Source organism: Dipodomys ordii, unplaced genomic scaffold (assembly GCF_000151885.1).
Source record: "Dipodomys ordii isolate 6190 unplaced genomic scaffold, Dord_2.0 Scaffold152, whole genome shotgun sequence".
NCBI classification, from domain to species: domain Eukaryota; kingdom Metazoa; phylum Chordata; class Mammalia; order Rodentia; family Heteromyidae; genus Dipodomys; species Dipodomys ordii.
The window spans coordinates 3,169,345-3,191,983 of record NW_012267368.1 but is presented as its reverse complement, the minus strand read 5'-3'; positions in this window follow the sequence as shown (position 1 = coordinate 3,191,983).

Genomic DNA, 22,639 nt, shown 5'->3' with positions numbered 1-22,639 from the left:
AGACAAGTATTGCCACAGAACAGAACAGAGTGACAGGCAGGACCAGGGACACAGGCAACTTTGTTAGTAAGCAAGGGCCATAATTTTTATCTTTGAATTTCAAATGACTAGCAGAGATCCAGGCATTAGGTTCATTAGAAGGCTATAAAATGAGGTTGTGAGTAACTGTGAGTTGCTTAACAACAGTCTTAGGAGAAATCATTAGAGCTTGGATTATTAATATATGACTTTAGGCATTGGTTCTACAATGTTTATCATCTTTTGAAAATTCAGCTTTCACATTTTTCATTTTCTCATTTCTCTAAAGGATAAAACACCCCTTATGGAGCTAATATAGAGATGTATTTGTTGTAAAAAAAAAAACTGTACACTGTATTTCTAGTCTAACAAGTAATATATCAATGAGGATAGTTGTTTGGGCATGGTGATATACACCTGGAATCCCAGCACTTTTTCTAGCAGTCTGAAGCAGAAGCATCCCAAATTGGAGACCCACCAGGGATACCTGGGCAGACTCTGTCTCAACAAAGAGTTCAACTCTTAAGTGTCTTGGAAAAATGTTAGCATTTTTCTTAGTACGACTTCTCTTAGCTGGTTCATTTTTAGCAAATTGTAAATGTGCTTTACATTCCACACATGATGCTCTGTGGTTTTTATTTTTATATTACTTATTTATGTATTTATTTTTGTTAGTCATGGGGCTTGAACTCTGGGCCTGAGCACTACTCAAGGCAAATGTTCTACCACTTGAGCCACAGCTCCACTTCCAATTTTCTGGTGGTTAATTGGAGATAAGAGTCTCACAGACTTTCCTGCCCAGGCTGTCTTAGAACCATGATCCTCAGATCTCAGCCTTTTGAATAGCTAGTTCTACAGGCATGAGCCATCAGTGCCAGGCTGCTCTGATTTTTTTAACCTGTTGGCATGAACCGGGTTTCTATAAAGGATTTATCATACATTTTGAGACACTAGAAATAAAACCCAGCACCTCATGAAATACAGAAATACGCAAGCACTCTATAGCTGAATTACACCCTCAGCCCCATGAATTTAAAACAGGGACATGTACAATGGAACGTGTATTTAATGCTTTTTAATTTTAAACTTTGGTTTACTTTTACAATAAATCTACAACAGAGCATCTATTCATCTTACAGCCTACTAGAGTTTAAGTATATCATCAATAGTTATGAAATATATATAATAAACATATACAACTTTAACTGTTTGGTTTTTTTGTGCTTGGGACTTGAACTCAGGGCCTCACACTCTTGTTTAACTTTTTTGCTTAAGGCTGGTACTCTACCACTTGAGCCACACCTCCACTTCTGGCTTTCCACTGTTAATTGGAGATAAAACTCTCAACAGACTCACCTGCCTTGGCTAGTGTTAAACTTCAGCCCTCAGATCTCAGCCTTCTGAGTCATTAGAGTTGTAGGGCTGAGTCACTAGTGCCCAGTAGAATGCATATTTTAAACTGTACATGTATTATCATAGGCAGAATGTTGGAGAGAGATTAGCACCTTAATTTGTAAGACAATGCAATGTTACTTACCTCGTGCATTACTTTGTGAATATTAAATTAGCCATTGGCCATTAAATCATAAGTCTTTTAAAAAGTATTCAGACCAGCATCAGTATTTAAAGGAATTAGTATTTTCTGCTAGCTAGTATTTGCATAAAGTGCAAATGAAAACTAAAACTATTGTTGTCATTCTATAGGATCAATCACATTATTTCTGAGAAAATATCGATCAGAATTGATGTTTTTCTTATCATCAAGTAGCTATAATGTATTATAGGTTTCAGACAGATTGAATATTTCTTCCAGTGTAAAATCACATCCAGTATTACTTGGAGAGTAACTTTTTAGTTAATTTCTGTTAATTTCTTTTTAGGAAACCGAACTTATTGTGCAAACATAGCCCCCTTTCTAAGAATAAACACTGCAACTGCTTTGTGGTTATGTGGAGTTTTTCTATAATGACATAGATCCTGTGAAAGTCACCTTCACATTTGATGAGATTATCTCCAGCATTTTTATTTGCCTCTGGTTTTTACTTAAAACATTAGTTGATTCTGGTTAATTTCACTTATGAAGTAATCTGTTCAATGGGCAGGGAAATTACTGGATTTGTGGCTATCTTTAAAAATTAGGAAACCTAAGATTTTTCTATTGGCTTAGGAATTTACTTTATTTCTACAGTTTAAAGTGTTTTAAATTTGTTTTGTTGTTGTTGTTTTGACAACAGCTGTTTACATCAACCAGGCTGGCCTTGAACCAGCAAACATCCTTGCTTACTTGTTCAAGTCGTGGAATTGTAGAAAAGTACCATCTTTTCAAAAACAGTTATAACATGTTAGATGCATCATCTATACAAAAAAACACAGTTCTGTTTAGCATGAAGTATGTGTTCTATACAGAAGTTGTTAAGTGCATTTGTATTCTTCCAACAAGTGTCCATTTGTCTGCAGTTCTAGCATTAATGTTAATCTCAGTTCTCAACAGTTCAGCCATTAATATTCAAAACAAATAGTCTAAGGAGTTGTGTGGCTTTTTTTAACATATATAAATCTTTCATCTGTCTGGTGACTTCATTTCTAGTAATTCTACATACTTCCTTGCATGGTGTTGAATTTTAAAAAGGCCCTATATTAATATTCCTTGTAATCTCACATCCTGATTTGAATGCTGGAAATATACAGATACTGAACAGCGAGGCTTCTGTCATCATTATTCACAAAGCAGATAAAAGCATAAATATTTGCACTCTGAGTTATAGGAATTCACCTTTGTTGTCAACAAAAAAGTATCTTTCCATGTGTATTATAAAATATTGATTGCAAGGTAAAATCAGGCAGTTAGATTTTATCTTCTATCTTTCAGTCATTGTGACACTTTTACAGCCATCTTGTTACAGGAAAAAAAATATTTGGCTTAGGGAAAAACTTAAAAAGCATCCCCAGTGCATGATATCTAGTTAAAATATGTTAACCTCGCACTATTCATTTTCAGTGTTAGTGTATTATATTCCTTTGTATGGCAGTAGTCAGTCTTTCAATTTCTCTCGCTTCTCTTTATCTGTCTCCTCTTCCTTCACTTCCAATCCTCCTTTCTCTCCTAGTAAGCAGTTCATGCAATCCTTGTGTACAAGAGACCTCTATCTGTTTAAGAGCAGGAGGAATCTCCCTACATCGCCTTCTAACGTACAACCTGTGTCCTGATGAGGCCTGCACCGGCACACACCCTACATCAGGCAAACACGAACTCTCTTCATGTTTCAATTCTTCATTTTAGTTCATGACCTATAGGGACAGAAATTTCAGTGCATAAACATTCTAAGAACTGGTTAAAGGCTCTACCATAAGGATTGATTTTGACATCCATCACTTTGATGGGAAGATCACTTGCTCATATTGCGAGAGTGTGCGTGGTCAGGGCATGGTCAATGTGCAGATTACTTGTGAGAGAACTTCACGAAGATGACATCTTCCAATGCCCACTCTGGATCCACAGAAGAAACAGACGTCCAAAGGAGATACTCAAGACATAGTCAGGAAGACATAGATTGTCTCGTGCGAAGCCAAACCCTGGAAATTCTGGTGAGACAAGAAATGGTTCATGTGACACCTATTACTTAGTAAAGTTTCTAAAATGACACTAGAGTTAATTAAGAAAGAGTACCAATCTAAAGTGATAAAAAAATTATTGCATTGACAAAGATTTAAAGAAGAATGAGAAGTAAATAGATTGATATTGAAATTTTCTAGTACACTTTATCTTTGAACTTGGATTTTCTGCAAGAATTTATTTTATATTGGAAAATGTTTTATTTCTATTTTAAATAACCATAGATTTACAGGTGCAAAAGAGCATATTTGTGTATATATACAGTCAAAACACACACATACACACATATGGTGTGGAAACACATATGGATAGAAGAAAGAAAATTATTTGACCTATCCGTACCAGAATATTGTAAATTTAAATTTGAAAACACCTTATGCCCAATAGCTGAAATTTTACTTAGAAATAAATATTCTGAAGTCAAATTTCCTAAGTCCAAAAGTCATTCACAATAACAGACTTCAGTAAAGCCAGGGAATATATTTTCTTAGGTTGCAAGTTCTAATCAACTTTGACATAGTTCCAACTAATATGTGAGCACTGAAAGTCTGAGAAGCTAAAATTCTGGGTTACTCATAGTTATTTCAGTCCTGTGTGTAACATTTTTTCTTTTATATTCCTTTCCCAACAAAACCCTCTTATTATTGTAATAGCAATAAAAAATGGGATCTACTCCAGTCAGTAACCAAAGAAAATGTTAGGTGAATAGAGATAGTATGATGATAGCAAATAATTTCTCAAGGTTTCCTATGTGTCAGGCACCTTGCCAATGACATCACAAGTATTAGCCCTTTGATTCTTGAGTGGTGTGTTTATCTTGTCTCCTTCCATTGCAAAGGGGCACAGAGGACATAAGCATAATCTGAAGCTAGGAAGTTGTCCAGGGTTTGACTATGGGTTATAGATTACCATGCTCACTATGTGATTCCTCTATCAAATTCACTTTTTGGTGAAGGTATTTAAAGAAATGGCTTGACTTTCCTGCAAAGATTCTTTCTTTTCTCTTTTCAACTGGCTTCTATCAGTCATGCGAAGAGGAGATTTCAATGTTACATCTTCACACTTGATTACGCCATCTCCCAATCAACCTGAGCACCTCCATCACACTCCCTGCATCCCTGTCCGACTGGTTTTCTGGTCCACTTTTATAGTTGTGAATAGTCTACATTGTCACTATTGGAGAAGTTGATATCTGCTCTAGCTAAAAAGAATTTTCAAGGAAACCTTTCTTGATTAATTACCAATGAAACTCTACAGAGCAGGTCAGCTGCAAATTCTAAATAATTTTTGAATAATCCCAAATATAGAAAATCTTCTTTTTCTATGACTTCTTAATTACTCTAATGGAATGAAACCTTGACCTGAGTGTTTTGGAATTCCTGACCAGAATGACTATTTCAGCCATGTAATTTATCATTCTGACCCATACTCTCTTGTGTATCTGCTATAAAAAGTCATATTAATGCATACTGAAGGAGAATAATTGTAAGAATCTCCCCCTTAGGATTGAGGCCATCTTCTTGTTTCCTTATATTCTGGCTGGTCGCTTTCTCTTCCCAAACTCCCTCAGACTAGATAAACTGAGTGAGCAGAGCCAGGATGAAACTGGAAAGTCATAAAGTCCCTCAGAGAACCCTGACTCTACATAATGTGAGGATGACCTTCATTTTAACCCAGAACTCATCCTTTGTGAGCACAAGGATAGCAATAGATCGAGGGGAAGTATGGGGCTAGAGTTCAGGCTTTTAAACACACACACACACACACACACACACACACATGCCTGTTGCTCTGCTAACAAACAAGAAATTAATCATGTGGATAATTGTGCCCCCAAAGCCCCATCTATTTAGCAGTGAATATGATATTAATTTAATTTTAAGATTTTTTAAATACACGAGGACTTTAAAAATCAATACTATTTAAGGATAACATATAATTCAAAGTTTCTTGAATAGCCACAGTCAACAGCTGTGAATACTTTCAAGAAGTTATGATATAGTCCAAGATATTTTGTTTTGTTTTCATAGTACATGCCTTTGAAAACTAAAATTTTATGAATTTGTTTGAGGTAAAATATTTAATGTAGACATGGAAACAACTGCATTCTCTAAATCCCAAGAATGAGGAATTTATACTTTCCCTTTCTAAAATCCACAAGATGACAGCCACCTAATAATCCATTTTTTTGAAACTGTGCTTAGTTGTATTCTATTACCACCCAAAGGTTAAAATAGAAAGATACAGGTTTTACAAAAACAGTATATAGCTTCCTTTTGCCAAATTTCCATTGTTTTCCCTGAGAGCATTATCTTTAACCATACCATCACTGTTTGCAATATTGTGATAAATCAAGGTGAATTAACTGATTCATGGATGAGCAGTAAACACTAGAAGGAATGTACCTCAGTAACTTCAACTGGCTAAAGTAGCACATGTTTGCTTTGTGTGTTCATTGGAAGAAGTTCAGTGTTTCTGAAGTTGTTTTTGTTTTTGTTTTGGGAGGACGGATTTAGCATCCCTGTGATTGAGCATATATTCGATAGTGTTAATAACTTTTCAGAGTCAGCAGGGAGATTTTCTAACTGACATAGTTGTAGAAGGTGGCGCAGTGTTCCCTGGTTTGCTTCACAGAGCCTTGTGCTGAGGAGAACACATAGGTGCTGCTAGGGAAAGGAGAGAAATGCAGGCCAGGGGTTGCTGTGTGTTGTGAAGGTCCATGCCCAATCGGAAGGGCTCCCTGCACCCCGGCTTCCCTGCAGGCACACCCCAGGACTGCTGCCCTGAAGGTCCAGCTGCCTGGGCCCAGGGTGTCTGCACGCTGCATCCCACAAGGGCTCTGGGCATCTCATTCACCAGCTCACCCTGGATCCTGGCAGGACCTGGCTGGGGATGGGTTGGGTAGGACTCAGCTGCAACCATTTTTTATTATCCCTAAAAATTAAAGTTTGAATCGATCATAAAAGAAATAGAGTGAAAATTCACCACCCAACTAAGAGGGGGAAAAAACATCAGCCCAGCCAACACTCAACTCATGAAACTAGAGAGAGAGATCCCAAAGGGAAGAGTTTGGGTGACTGGAGGCCCAATAGGTGTGGTCTCCTGAAATAATGGTGTCTCAAACTAGAACTATGAGAATACCAGCAGGTAGAGTGCCTCCAAATCCCACCAATACCACAACAAAGAATCAGGGAGGCTCCAAAGTAGAAGAGCCCCCCCAACACTGAGCTCAAATGTGATGATAAAAATATATACTAAGATGAAACATGACATGTATTAGCAATTTCATGAAATCATACAGGATACAGACAAACAAAGGAATGCATGGGATAGATTAAAAGCAGAGTGAACGCCAAATAAATACACCACCACCACTAAGTGAGTTCAAAGACAATATGACTCAGGTAGAAGAGTTCCAAGAAGACACAAATAAGTGAAGAGAAGATATCAGCACAAGACATGAACAAGAAGACTTCAAGAAAGAGACAGTGGCACGTGCAGGTAATTTTAGCTAATTAGGGGAGGCTGAGATCTGAAGATCAGAATTCAAGCCAACCTAGACTTCACCTCCAGTTAGGCACACACACACACACACACACACACACAGTGTTGAAAGTTGAGCAGTGGCTGCAGTGGTACAATGCATACACACACACACACACACACACACACACACACACACACACACACACAGAGTTGCATCTGAAGCAAAGCTTCTCTAACATGGTGGAAATCCCATGTGGTCTAAAGTCAGTACAGATTTATCAGATTTATCCCAGGCTTCATTTCAACTCTTCCCAGGCAGTGAGGTGGTAAAAATGTTAGGCCAAAGCCAAGGGCACTGGCCCCTCGAAAAGCCTCTGCCTAATTGTAATTCATTTCTATATGTTGTGAAGAGTCTTGAAAGCGCCCAGTGAACACTACCTTCCCCCAGGTAAGTTGGAAATGAAATGAGATCAATCACAAATGAGATCAAATGACCTCTATTACTAATCAAGGCCAGTAGATTCTGAGGGCAAGCAAGTGCTCCAGGATCTTTGGAGAAGATCATCTTCGCTTTCCTTGTTCCTGGGTATTCTGGACAAGGACAGATTGCTCGCGAGCCACAGCGCCTGTCCTCCAAAATTGTGGAGTTGGCCAGGCGAGCCTCCTCCCCAGGAGAGCAGAGGAAAGACGAAGGAAAAGGAAGAAGATGGATGCTTGAGCTAGTTTCTCACAGTAAGTCACAAATCATGTCGGTATCCCAGTGGGCAGAGAGGCATGAACACAAGTAAGGACTTTGTGGCGCTGCCTGCGAGCAAGGCTTAGATGTGTTCTATGCTGATGTGCAGCATTCCCTTACCTGGGTCTCAGAATTAAAGCTAGCAGGAGAATAGCTCCCAGCCCCCACCTTGCACCTGTATTCTTCCCTCTGCACTCACTCTGCAATCTCCTCAGGCTCCAGCCTTCTTCTCATCTCTCTCTCCTGACAAAAGGCACACTACCTCAAAAGAAGAGAACAGTGGAAATCTCAGGTCAGATGACCCACCTAGCAACCGTCACTAGGCAACAGTCACTGACTCATTGCAGCTCCTAAGTGAAGTGATGGTGATAACTCTGAACCCCTACAGAGGCAAAGACCGAGATAATGGCTATCCAGGCACCACCCGTGGCTGGGAGTATTCAACCGTACACATCTCACATCTCTGTTTCCTTATTTGCACAACCCATACATACTCTTGTCTGTACCCTAAAGACAGCTGGAAAAGGGCTGACACACTCTTCTGACAGTGTAGGTGGAGACTCCATTGGCCAACCATGCCTAAAATATTTTCTGTCCTGTATTTTACAGAAAAGCATTGCCAGCTTCCATCCCGAGAAAACAAATCTCATCCCTGGTCAGGCAAGCCCTGGGGCCTGAGACCATGCATGAGACCGTGAGCCCTGAGAAGATCTGGGTAGGAATCTTCAGAAGATAGGGTTGGTAACATCTCCTTCCAACACACACTTTCTGTCAGGTGTCAGCTCTTACAAAATACACATTTTAAGCCAAGAATCACCCTGAAACATAACAGCCCATCCATGAATCAATGCACAAACAGCCAACTGATCATTTGACCTAGGCCTCAAGACCTTGCACTGAAGAAAGGACAGGCTGATCAAGAATTGATGCTGAGAATATTTAATTATATAAGATATAGATATATATAATTGCATACTATATAAGATATAATTATGCAGAAGCATGAAACCATATCTCTACCTCCCACCATGAGCAAAAACCAACTCAAACTATATCAGAAGCTGAAATGTGAAACCCTAAATTTGGAAATCATTATATAAAAATCATAAGAACACTAGAGGGAAATCCTTCAAGATGTGGGCGCAAACAACACTTGTAGAAAGGACCCCCAAAGCACACACCATAAACCAAAAATAGAGAAATAGAGTTACATCAATCGAAGAAGCAAAAGAAGCAATTAACAAATATAAGAAACAATCTACAAAGTGAGAAAATATCCACAACATCAAGGACACTCATAATTTATCTATAAAATGTGTTAAATATCTTTCTCTAAAGGCATACAAGTGGCATATACATATGCAAAATGCCCAATATCATTAAACTTTGGGAAATCCAAGACAAAATCACAATATTTATATGCTTGTTAGAATGTGTATGATCCAAAAGAAAAAAATAGCACGTGCTAATAAAGATGAAGAGAAAGAGGAAATTTCCATGCTGTAGGTGTAAATATAAATTACTATAGTCATGATGGAATATGGTACAGAGTTAACGTATAAATCTACAAATGTAACGATAAACCAGGTGCTGGTGGGTCACACCTGTAATCCTTGTTATTCAGGAGACTGAGACCTGAGTCAGTCAGGGCAGAAAACTCCTTGTGAGATTCTTGTCTCCAATTAGCCATCCAACAATGGGAGGTAGCTCTCTGGAGTGCTAGCCTGAAGCTCTTTTGCTCCAGGGACAGCACCAAGGCCCTGAGTTCAAGCCCCACAAACACAAAAAAATACAACAAAATTTAACTATTCTATGTTCTACCAATTCTGCTTCTGCATGCATGTATAGCTAAAGGTAAGGAACCCATTATATCAGAGATGTACCTAATATCTAGTATTTAGGGCAACAATATTAATGATAGAATAAATCTGAAATCTGAATGTCCCAACCATGGATGAGGGAGACAGAAAACCTGAATATATGCATATGTATATATGTATACATAAGATATATGTGTATATGCACATAAGTGTGTATACATATACATAAATGAGTATATATCTCATTTATACATATATTTATATGTATATATTTGTTTTTCCTTCTCCCATATATATATACATACAATAGAAAATTATATATGTACACATAATAGAAGAAATATATACATATATGTATATATGCAGGTATTATATATTATATGTAATATGTACATATAATGAAAATGTGTATGTGTAATATATAATATATAATATGCATCATATATGTATATAGGAATGCATGTTATCTATAATACATTATGTTTAATATAAATTATGTGGGTGTATATACATGTATATATAATATAAAATTGTACATATAAATACATATGTGTCTATATATATATAAGAGTGTATTCACATTATATTTTGTACATGGATTGTATATGTATATACACATATGTCTATATGCATGTATGTATATGTACCTGTATGTATACATGTGTTTGTATAATTTCCATTGCATATATGCATATGCATAATTTTATATACACTTTTAATGTACATAACTTTGATTGTGTATTAATACAATAAATACAATAGAATGCTCTCATTGGCAGCAAGATGGATAGACCTGGATGTCATTATTTCCAGGATATTGGGCCAGAGCACAAGACAAAATCTCCTTCCTTGTGGAATTTGAGAAGTGGATCTCATACAAGAGCAAAGTCTAACCATGGTTACCAGAAACAGGAAAGGGAGAGGAAGGGAAAAAGTTTATACTTTTTGCCAGAAAAGGGGCAAAGGAGTTGATTCTGGCTTTCTCCTGCACAGCAGGTTGTAACTACTGCCTACGGCAGTGCACGATGTACTTGAAGTGATGACAGGAGATTGGGAAGCTCCGGCACAGAGAAACATTTAGGAGACAGTGAGATGACCGCCACGCACTGTTCACATCTATCCAATCATCAGAATTCACCCCAGAGAGCCCTCAGCATGATTCAACATTTGTGCTGAAATATTTCTTTTGCTCCTGTTAATAGGACATCAACAGGCACACACACCAACAGCTATAATGTAGTAATATTGGCAAATGTTGGCTCTATGTCCTACAGCATTGTTTTAATAAATGAATTTACTGCTCAAATCTGTATGATGAAGGAACCTTTAGGTCTACTAACTGAGAAGTAAAATGAGACATGTAATGTTTACATAAATTATCCAAAGGCATACAAATAAAACAGCAGAACCATATTTGTAAATGCAATAAATTGTCCTCTTACAAATCAATCCCCAGCCAACATACTTCAAAGCAATCATGTAAGATGCCTAATGCTAATGATTTGAGGATAAGCCAGTAGGGTCCATGGAGCGCTCCCTCCTCCTTTGTTGTCCATGCTTGTGTTTTCTGCAGTCTCGGAAAATAGTCAGTGGAATCAATGGTTCAACGGCTCACACTTGTAATTCTAGCCACTCCTGATGTACAGATTAGGACAAAGACTTTTTGCAAGTTCACGCAAAAGGTTTACAAGAAAGTCTGCATGTTAAACAACAAAGACTGTCTAGACTGGCACAACGGTGATCTCAACTATGTGGAAAGCAGAAACAGGAGGACGGTGGCCCAGGCCTGGCACAGTGGGAGATCCTATTCCAAAAAATTACAAGAGCAAAAAGGGTGTCGATTGCCTGCCTAGCAAACTCAAGTCCCTGAGTTCAAACCCTAGAATCACCAAAAATAGTAATAAGCAATGACAAATTCTCCAAATGAAACAACCATCAGCTTTAAACAAGTTTTATCAAAGTATACAACACATTTATTACTCATTACTTTTTATTATCTTTAAGTAGTTGTGCAAAGTAGTTGCCATTTGACAAAGTAGTTTGTGAACACATTGCATCTCGCTCAATGTCACCCCTTCAACACTCTCACCCATCCCTCCCCACTCACCTCTTCATTTTGTAGACTATACATTGGATTCATGACTTCTTTATCCCCCTCTCTTCCCTTCATTCCTCTATACCTCTCCCCTGGACCCCCCTTACACTTAGGAGTTCCCACTTCCTGGAATTTATTTTCTTCATCTTTGACTTTGCCTTTCTAAGAAATTACACTATTTGACATCTCCCCTGAATCTACTATATTTCAGTTAATACATTTGTGCATACTTGCACACCATCCACTTAATATATTTATACACTAGTACTAGCTTGTAAATATCAGATAAAACAAGTAATCTTTTTCTCTCTGGGCTTGACTTAACAGGCCCTTCAGCTTCTTTGCAAATGATGTAATATAATTCTTCCTAATGGATAAGCAAAATTCCATTATGTATATATATCACATTTTCTTGATCCATTCTGTCCATTTAGGCTCACTTGGGCTGATTCCATACCTTGGCTATGGGGAAATAGTTCAGCAAGAAACATGGTTGTCTTGGTGGCTTTACTGTATCCCAATTAGCAATCTTTTGAATTCATGCCCAGGCGTGGAATTCCTGAATCATAGGGTAGTTCTATGCTTATTTATTAGTTCTAATCTCTTACTTAATGGCCCAAGGAGAAGAAAGAAGACAATAGTAGACATTGGTACCCAACACCTATTTCCACTGGCTACTTAACTCAAAATACTAGTACTCTTGCATTTTAACTTATTGGTTTCAGGATGATCAAAGGTATTAGCTCACCTTTGATCAATGAATTTGGAAATGAGGCTTTCTGGAATCTTCTGGAAGATATTATTTTATTGAAAAAGAGCTAGAAAGGTATATGTATTTTATTGAAAAGGAACTAGAAAATCTAACCAAGGGAAAGTGGTAAATATTGTGCTGTGGACAGAGACCTGCTGGCCTGGGAGTGGGGTGCATCACCCCAACCTGAGCTGCTTGCCTCACTCCTCTCCTTCCTGTGTGTGAACATAACCATTGATTTACCTTACAAATGCTCTTGAGGTTAGATTTATTTTTTTCACCAACAGCTGAGTCATGCCTAATCAAAGCTGAATCTGAATGAAGATCCTTGAGTGTAAGGACAGATGCTAAACAGAAAATAGGTGTTGCATGAGGATGTGGGGTGTGGCAGCAGAGTACAATGGACTCTGGCAGAAGCAGATCCAGGTTGTTGTGTTGACTTTGTGTGATGTCCTTTGGGCAAATTCAAACACATTAATTTACTCTCATTTTAGTCTTTTTTACAATAACATATTTAGGAATTCAGTCTAGCATTCCATGATGCAAAAATAAGGTGTTTTGTGCCAGGCAGCACTGACTCTTGCCTGAAATCCTAGCTTCAGGAGGCTGAGATCTGAGGATGTCAGTTGAAAGCCAGCTCTAGTAGAAAAGTCCCTGAGATTCTTCTCTCCAATTACCTAGCTAAAAGGCAGATGTGGAACTATGGTTCCACATCTGTAGAACTGTGGTAGAGCATCAGCCTTGAGCAAAAAAGCTAAGGGAGAATGTGAGACCCTGAGTTCAACCTTAGTACTAGTGCACGTGCACACACACACACACACACATCATAATGTGTAATATTAATATTGATCCTTAAATGTTTTCATTGTTTACATTCTGAATGAAAAGAAAGTCAACACACATTTTCAATGGCTTTTTAGCAGAAGGCCAGAATAAGAACCAAACTTTCAATATATTCAGAACATTATATTTAAGAACAATTGGACCTTTTCTAATTTATAATCCAAGCATTGTACTTTTTCAAGTTTATAATCATGCAAATTGGTTAATAGATAACAGTGTTCTTTGTGGAACTGTGGTAGATCTTGACTTTAAATGAGAACCTGCTTGAAAGCAATGGAGAATCTGATGACAGGAAATCAGCTTGGGCTGACTGGATATGAGATTTTGGTGTAGCTGATGTTGACCAAATTAAAATGTATGTTTTGGCCAGTCATTGAGGATTTATGCAACAGCAGTAGAAAAAGTGGCAGCTGAATTAACAAGTGGGTTGTGCAAGCAATAGACTTCATGTAAGCTAAACTGGATTTGACAAATTGCTGACATTGTGTCTGGTAAACTTGAGATTTATCATGCTTACTGCAATCAACAATACTGAAACAGCAAAGAACTTTAATATCTGACATATTAATCTGCACATATCACTTTTCTTCTTGCTAATCAATGTGTGTTTCTGGAGTACATTTTTGTTCTGTTATTCATTTAGTGATAAAATTTGATCTAGTCCTATCAACATTAAGCAGGCTACAAAATTGTATGAAGATTAAGTTTTATTTTAATTCTCCCCACTTATGGAAGATGAAGATAACTGTGGAGAAAATCTTTTTAAGTCCAAAAGAAAGCCCATGATAAAATCATTTGCAAGTTAAAACAAAATTTCCCCGTGTGTCTTTTCATTTGTATGTTTTTGGTTTCCAGACAGTCTTGCTGTTTTCATCGAGAGTGTGAATCTCATCACCATCCTACCTCAGCCTTCCAAGTGCAGAGATTATAGAGATGCACAGCCATGCCTTCTTCTCAATGTATCTTAAATCAGCTTACCCTTCCACTGGCATGTTGGTACAGGGTGGTATATTTGTTTAATGAGATGGAAAGCAAAGAATCAGTATAGGTGATGAATCATATAGGTGATGTTAAAAATAGTTAAGACAATACAAAATAAGGGTCCTAGCTCTCTGTACACAATACCAGACATTTTTTTAAACTTCAGGATGACTGGAATAATCATGGCACTTATTAGACGTTGACACATATGAATGCAATGCATTTTGAGAGAGCTAATGCAATTACTGCTTTCTTGCAAACACTTGTCCAGGATTCGACAATGGGCATTCATATAGGCTGGCCACAGTCTTGTGAGGCAGATTCTCACATCAGTCTTGGTGACCATTTTCAGTGCTGCATTTGAGCACCAAATACCCTTTAATGCACGAATGGATGCAGACAATGTGATATACAATTGGAATTTTATTCATCCTTCAGAAATAACGATAGTACACCATTTTCATGGAAAAAAAGATGGACCTGGACAGAATGGAGTGATGTCAGTCAGCCCAGAGAGTCTAAGGGCCATGTTTTCTCCTTATGTGGAACTTGGGTCTCATTTGCAAATGTGCCTGAAAACAAAGAGCCAATCATATGCATATGGACACACACATTAACTATAGTATGCACAGGCAGGGTGGAGGAGAAATACAATGGTGAAACCACTAACTTAAGACTTAGAAAATAAATACCAGGAATCTGGAACTTGAGGTGTCAGGTTGGGGGTAGATTGTCAAGGGGTTGGGGGTAAGTTAATGAAGAGAGTGCGGATAGATAAATATACCCATTACATTCAATGCACACATGTGGAAATGGAAATGGGAGGGAATGGTGGAAAGGTGACGTGGACCAAGATGTATTGTATTCATAAATGAATTAGAACACCTTTGCACAGCTACTTAAAGATGATCTTGCAAAAGAAAGAAAAGGAAAAAATTCGTACCTTGCTGACAGTACATTCACCTGCTCAATTTTATCTGCTGTTGTGCAAATATTTTCAGAATTCTCCATGGTTCTCAGAAACCAATTCATTTTCTTTGTGCAAAGCAGGGAAATGAAAGAGACCATGTATGAAAGGCCATGGTATTGCGCTGCTGAGACTGCCATGTTTGTTGCTCCATTGTATGTTGTTGTATCCAAATAGATTCAATTTTGGTGTGAAAAAATTAGGTATTGATATAATGTCAGGATAATTAGTTAAGATGTAGGGAACTAGCTAAGGCTCCCTGGCTTAAGATTCCATAAATTCTCTCTAAACATGCGGTTGGTTGTGAGAAGGAGGCCTGGCTAAACTTCAAGGACAAAGCAAGCAGCCTCACACTTGGAGAAGGATTCAGGTTGAAGATGAGAAGCCAAACACCTGTAGCTGGGTGTGATGGATCCAGATCAGCCCAAACACATAGTTTACAAGACCCCCATCTCAATGAATTGTTCAGTGTGGTGGAGTGTGCCTGCCATCCCAGCTATTGGGAAATGTAAATGATAGGATCACATTCCAGGATTGCCTCAGGAAAAAGTGAGACCATATCTCAAAATATTCAGAGCAAAGTAGAGATGGTGATGTGGCTCCAAGATAGAGTCCCATCCAGAAAGTCAAAATCATGGAGTTGAGAGAGAGAGACAGACAGACAGACAGACAGAGACAGACGGACAGACAGACAGAGACAGAGAGAAAGGAAGGGAGAGAGGGAGGGAGGGAGGGGAGGAAAGGAAGGAGGAAGGAAGGAAGGAAGGAAGGAAGGAAGGAAGGAAGGAAAACTTCAGGAAGTAACTAGAGCAGTGAGAAATGTAACAGAAGAGAACAGGCTCTTTCAGTCCCTCAGGAAGTTCTGAGAACAGTCCAGACAAATGTTGAAGCAAGTCAGAGTGCTGTTAGAAAAATGTAAAACAAAAGCAAAAAACTAAAAATAAAAATTTTAAATTTAAAAAGGAGAGAAATTAAGACACACATCCCTTCATTGTTACTGCTGGTACGTTCTATTGAAGTGCCGTGCCCTAAGCGTCATGCTCATTATTAACACTGATTCTTTTTAAGCAATAAATAACTCTGTATAAATTGCCACAAATACTTTATCCCTCAAGTCCACATTAAGCCCTGTGGCACTATTTACAATATTTACAATTGGCACCTGGTCAAATTCATTATTTTTGCCCAAGATTTGTTGGGGGCAGTTAAGGATTTTTTGTAGTTATATATAAATCTTAGGATTCTATTGTTCAGTTTTTTTTTAAAGAATGCCATTATTATTTTGATCAGGATTTCCTTGCATCTCTAAATCCATTTGCATGTAGGCATTTCTACATTACTAACTTCACCTGTCTATGAGCTCAAGGGCTTTCTATCCTAAGTCTTTCCCTGATGTTTCAGACATTTCAGTGTTCAGATCTTTCTTTCTTGTTTAAATTTATTCCTAAGTGGGATATTGCTTTGGGCACAGGGGAAGTGGAGTTGTTCTCTCCATTTCTTTAGCAGATAGCTTTGCTACTGTTGTTTCTTTTTTTCTGCTGATCTTTGCATATGGTAATCTCACTGCAATCCCTTGTTACTGCTTAAAAGGTCTTTAGTGGCATGCTGAGGATTTTCTACACAGAAAGAAATGTTTGAACAAGAGACAATGTCCCTACCTACTATTATCTCTGTTTGTTTTGCCTAACTGGCTGGGCTGGGTGAGACGGCCATCCTGACCTGGACTGCTTTTGAGGGAAAAGTTTTCCACTTCTACACGCTGGCCAACCATGTTACCACAAAGCTCCAGGTGAGAAGAGTAGTTGTCCCTTAGGCAGGGGTCTGTCTTCCCTGCAGGTCCATTTCCATGGATCCAAGCTTGCATGCTCACATTGGCCTCTCAGCATGTCTCTTCTGCTCACCCAGCACCTGCCACGCTGTGGTTATTAAAATATTAAAATATCGTGATGGCACGCACCAAGGAACTGCATGAGGACCTCCGGATGACAAGAGACGCAAATCCTTACGAGCTATTTTCCCAAGAGAAAGCATTTTTCCCTCCCACCTTTCTCCCTTAGCAACTGTGCTATTTTAATGTAATATTTTTTTTAAACTCCAACCATTTTGGAATTAAAAGAATGTATTTTAAATTTATTCAGACAGCCAAGATACCTGGGTTCCACTTGGCATATATTTATAACGTTACTCAATTAAGTTATCAGAATATGCTGTTCAAAATACTTCCAAATTTATTTTGAAAGGTTTTTTTTTTATCTAATTACAATATTATTCATTCAGCCAAAATCAGGCGGGAGGTTTGTTGAGAACATCAGAGAATAGAAGATTGATAAATCAGATGAAATCCCTCAGTTTCCCTGTGGTCTTTGTAGTGTCTCATAAACCCTCTATCTAATTCACAGTGATAACATAAATCAAACCTACGAACCGATATTGTATATAAGTACAATACAAGGACATTATTTAGAAATGATTTCTACTTTTTGTACTTATAAATGCCAACTCAAAACACTGTTGAAGATTAATCCTTCTGCCATTGTTGATGTCCAATACAATATTATTCTGAAGTCCTCAAATACAGAGAAATTCAGACAGAACAACTCTGATTACACAAAGAGAACACGTACCCAGATTAGAACTAGGAGAAAAGAGTCACATATGAGCCATTTCAGAAACATTAAGCTAATGTTGGTAAGATGAGGCCCACATATTGAACATTCAGTTATAACCTAAATCATGCTTTTATTCTCAATCCACAGTTTTCAGTTGCAGCTGCTATTATGGAGATTCTGATCTCATATTTTAAAAGGTATTATACATCAGCAAAAATAATATCGCTGACGATTTTCAGAGTTCCCTCCCCCATGCATGATTCAAAGCATGATTCAACATCAAGTATTTTATTCAATTGTTTGTTGAAAATAATACTTTAGATGGAAGTCATTCCGTTTTCTTAATTTAAAGAAATCTGAGGTCATTGATTGCCTGTTTCAGTAGCAGTTGTCAAAATAAAATTTAAATGTAATTGTCTTTTACGCACCTTCAACAGAGCTATCTCTTGTTCTAGTTTGTAATTTTTTGTTTTGGTGTTCATATACCAAAGCGGCAGGTGAATTGAATTATCTTCGTCTTATTTCCCTCATATTTTAAGAATCATTCCTTCTACTTTTCTACTTTCATGCAGATTGCTTCCCCAGATTCCCAAGGACCACAGTTACTTTCACCACCACAGCCTTGAAGGCGGAGTGGTTCGGGTGACAAAATGACTAAAATTTGTGACAGAAATGTTATTTATTATCATTATGATGTTATGATTAATATATCATATTATCATTATTACATGGTGATATAAATTATCATCATTACATTAGTACATACAGGTACCATATATTGCTATGTCAGCAATAATAAAGAATATTTACTGAGTTGCAATTATCTCCAATCTCCATCTTCCAGCAATCCATTACAATCATGAGTTCTAGAGGTTATCATGATTTGATACCAAGCTTCAAATCCTTGCATGTATTTAAATTTTCTCATTCGGAAAATTGGTATAATAAAGTGTCTGGTAAGTAAATGATACAAATCAGTGAACAAGTCAGTATATATAAAGTACATGATAGAGTGTCTGGAGCACAGTGAACGGGTAAAAGCTGTTTGCTTTCTGTTCTTCCAAAATCTCACAGAAGAACTGGAGTTCTCATTCACTGAGTTACACTCACCTAGAAGTCTTTATAAATGGTATGTCAGGAAATTTTTGCTCTTTCACGTAAATTTAAAAACCCGCATTCTTTCGACTACACCTTACTGCTTTTTTGGAATGATTTAGGGGGGATATCAGCACTATTCTGTCATCATGAGTTTCAGATTCTCCCTCCTCTGCTATGATTTGTGAGGCGATGCTAAAATTTCCACATCTATTTTAAAAGTATAATCATAAGGAGATTGCATTTACATTACCATTTTCCCAAAGACATATTTATGGGTGAACTTTTAATCATAATTTCAGACCTATTCAAATTCTAGAAAGACGGAATTGTTTGTCAAAATTATTGGTGAAAAATTTAGTATTTTGAGAAAGTTTAATATATCAAACTTAGTTTGAAAAGTACTGCGCTGGCTCTCTATCATACCAAAAATACAAAATAAATAGATTCTCCCCTAATTCTGAAGGACCCACACAAATCATAGTACCTTTTTCACCTGAGGACAAATGGCTTCTCCTCAGATTCCAAGGTTGAGCACTAGAGATAACAGCAGGACCTCATTGACTTGTAGGTTATTCTTTTTATTTTTTACATTATCTTTATATAGTTGTGTGAGGTTTCAATTCAACGTGTCAGTTTGTAATTACAATGCATTGATCGATGGCACCCCTTCCATCCTTCCCCTCATCTCTCCCAATCCCAACCCTCCCCTCAGGTGACATGGGTGCATTTTCACAGGTGCACATAGGGTATAATGCCTTTATTCATCCACCTTTCTTTTCTCACTTTTCTGCTGTCCTTCTCCTTGGCCCCAACCCTCTCTAACGAAACAAAAGTCTCAGTTTTGAAGCCAGATACCAGTGGCTTATTCCTATTTTCATAGCTCTTCAGAAGGCCCAAGTCTGAGATCATAGTTCAAAGGCAGCTTGAGCAAAAGAAATCAGTATAATTCTTATCTCCAATTAACTAACAAAAAGCAGAAATGGAGCTGTGGCTCTATTGGTAGAGTGCCAGCCTAAAAGACAAATAAGAACACAGGGCTCTAAGTGTTGATACAAAAACATACATGTGTATAATTATATAAAATACACATCTATAATATCCACATCTATGCTACACATCACAAAGCTGCAACTTGGTCAAAAGGCATGCAACAAGTCATATGCTATACGTAATGGTTTTATTTCTCATCTCTTATTTAGACTGCTAAAACCAACTATCAAAGGGATAATGCATTAGTCTAGGAATGATAAATTACCTTATCTTGCCATGGTAAACCTTGAACTTCTGATGCATTTAAAGTATGAAAAATATTATTCCCAAAGCAGAAAATTGTGCATTCAATACACATAGAAGTCGGAAGAAGTCTTGTTCAAGTGGCAATTGGAACAAAAATGGTCCCAGGAGGCATTGAAATGTTCCAATTCTTTAAAAAAATATTAATAATAAAAACAAGGATCATACATGTCAACAAGTGTGAGATCATGGAGGTGGAATGTGCTGGAAAATCACTGACGTAGAAACAAAAAGAAATATACCACTATCAGGGGCTAGTAGCTCACATCTGTAGTCTTAGCTACTCAGGAGGCTGAGATTGGAAGATCACAGATCAAAGCCAGCCTGAGCAGGAATGTCCATGAGACTCTTAGCTCTAGTTAACCACTGAAAATAGGGATGCAAGGCTGTGATTTAATTGGTGGAGTGCTGGCCTTGAGCAAAGCAGCTAGACAGTACCCAGGCTCAAAGTTCAAGCCTCAGTACTGACACACGCAGAAGAAAAAAGAAAGATAAAAGCCTAAGAAAGAAGAAAAGAAACAGATCATTTCACTGCTTTCCAAAACCCAAAGACATTTTTCTCTCCTGAAATGCGTACACACTTCATTAATCTTCTCTAAACTGATGTCAGTGCCTTTAAAAGAACAAGCCAACGGAACAATGACTATCCTTTAACTTGAGCAAAAATAAAAGCAAAAACTGCAATGCTGTTTCCAAAACAAGGCTTATTCACCCAGCAAAAGGCTTCCCAATATAAATCATCTTTTTGTTTCTTTTTCCCAATGGTATGCATTTGTTCAACCCAAAATAAACTGAACCCAGGAGATGCAGGCATTTATCTTGGGAATACACCATCTTAAACTAACATTTCTACAGTTAAGCTGATTGGAACTCAAGCGTTAATTTTTATTATTTTAATTCTCATCTGTATTCATCAAAGCTTTCTTTTAAAAAGCTTTTTTTCAAATATAATTTTTAAAAACTTAACCAGAAGTGGAATAGTTCCCAAGGTTTTGCTTGAAAGCCCAGGAGCACTGCACCCAGCACCAAATGACTGAAATCAATTTCTGAAAAAGCCGTCTCTCATATTGTAGATTTGCACAGAAAATTTGTATTTGTCGTTAATATCCATTGCCATCAAGGTCTTGTTTACTTGTTTTTCTGGGATGAAAGGCATTAACTGTTATCACATAAAAATTAATGGGGAAACTGTAGATAAGGTTTGTTCTGTAGGCTGTAAGATTAAGAATTATGGCATTTTCGCTCAAATCAATAAGGCTGATATGTTATTTCTGTATGCAGGATACAACACGAAGGAGAATACAAGATGACCCATTGTAACAATGAGATGTACAAGACACGATGTTGAAAACGAACTTTACAACTTTGGGGGTGGGAGGGGGGAGTTGGGGAGGTGAGGAGGGAAGGGATGGCTGGGGAAAAACAAAGGAGAGAATAACAATGCTCAATAGGAAATGGATTCATTAACTTACCCATGTAACTGTAACCCCTCTGTACAGTATTTTTACAATAAAAAATATATTAAAGAAAGAGTACATAGAGAATTATGTCTAAGTATTTTGCCACATTAACACTGTACACACAGATGATTTCTAGGAAGCAATGAAATATAAATCCTAGATAATCCTATAAGATGTGTTCATATGTATGTTTTTAGGGAACACATCCTTAATGACTAATTCCATGATACTGTGAAGAAATAGGGCGCACATGAATTGGCTCTAACTCCAGCTAAAAGTATTAATCTAAAAATTTTTATTTTAGAAAAAGCTTCTAATTTGGCAAGATTTTTTCCAAAACAATTACTGTTGTTGGAAACTGTTAACAGAATGTGAAACGATTGCCTTCTATAATTGGGGTAAATTATAACACATGAGACGCCGTGGTTCTCAACTTGTCAGAAAGAGAGTCACTAAAAAGGCTGTAGCTGTAGGCCTGGCTGGCGAAGCGGGTGTGGGAGATGCTGGGGAGGAGAGGGTAGCAAGGGCACGTGGCCCAGGCAGAAGGCTCCAAGTGTGCTGGACCATCTCCATGGGAAGTGCTTTCTCATTCCTGCTGACTTGACTCACACCTGTCTGGGGCCAGCACACCACTGGCCCTGTGTCCCTTCGCTCTCCTCCTTCTCCAGGGTTCCTCTCCTGTGCCATGCCTTTTCTTCTTACATTATTCCTCCTATCCTCGCTATTGTACTACCCATCCCAAATGAACTATACAAAGGCTGCCTAGTTCTCCTGGCAGCATAAATGATGGAGATCTGAAGGAAACACAAAGAGGAAATCTCTGGCTCTATCTAGAGAAGGCGAGAAGCAAGCGTGTATCACAGGTGGAG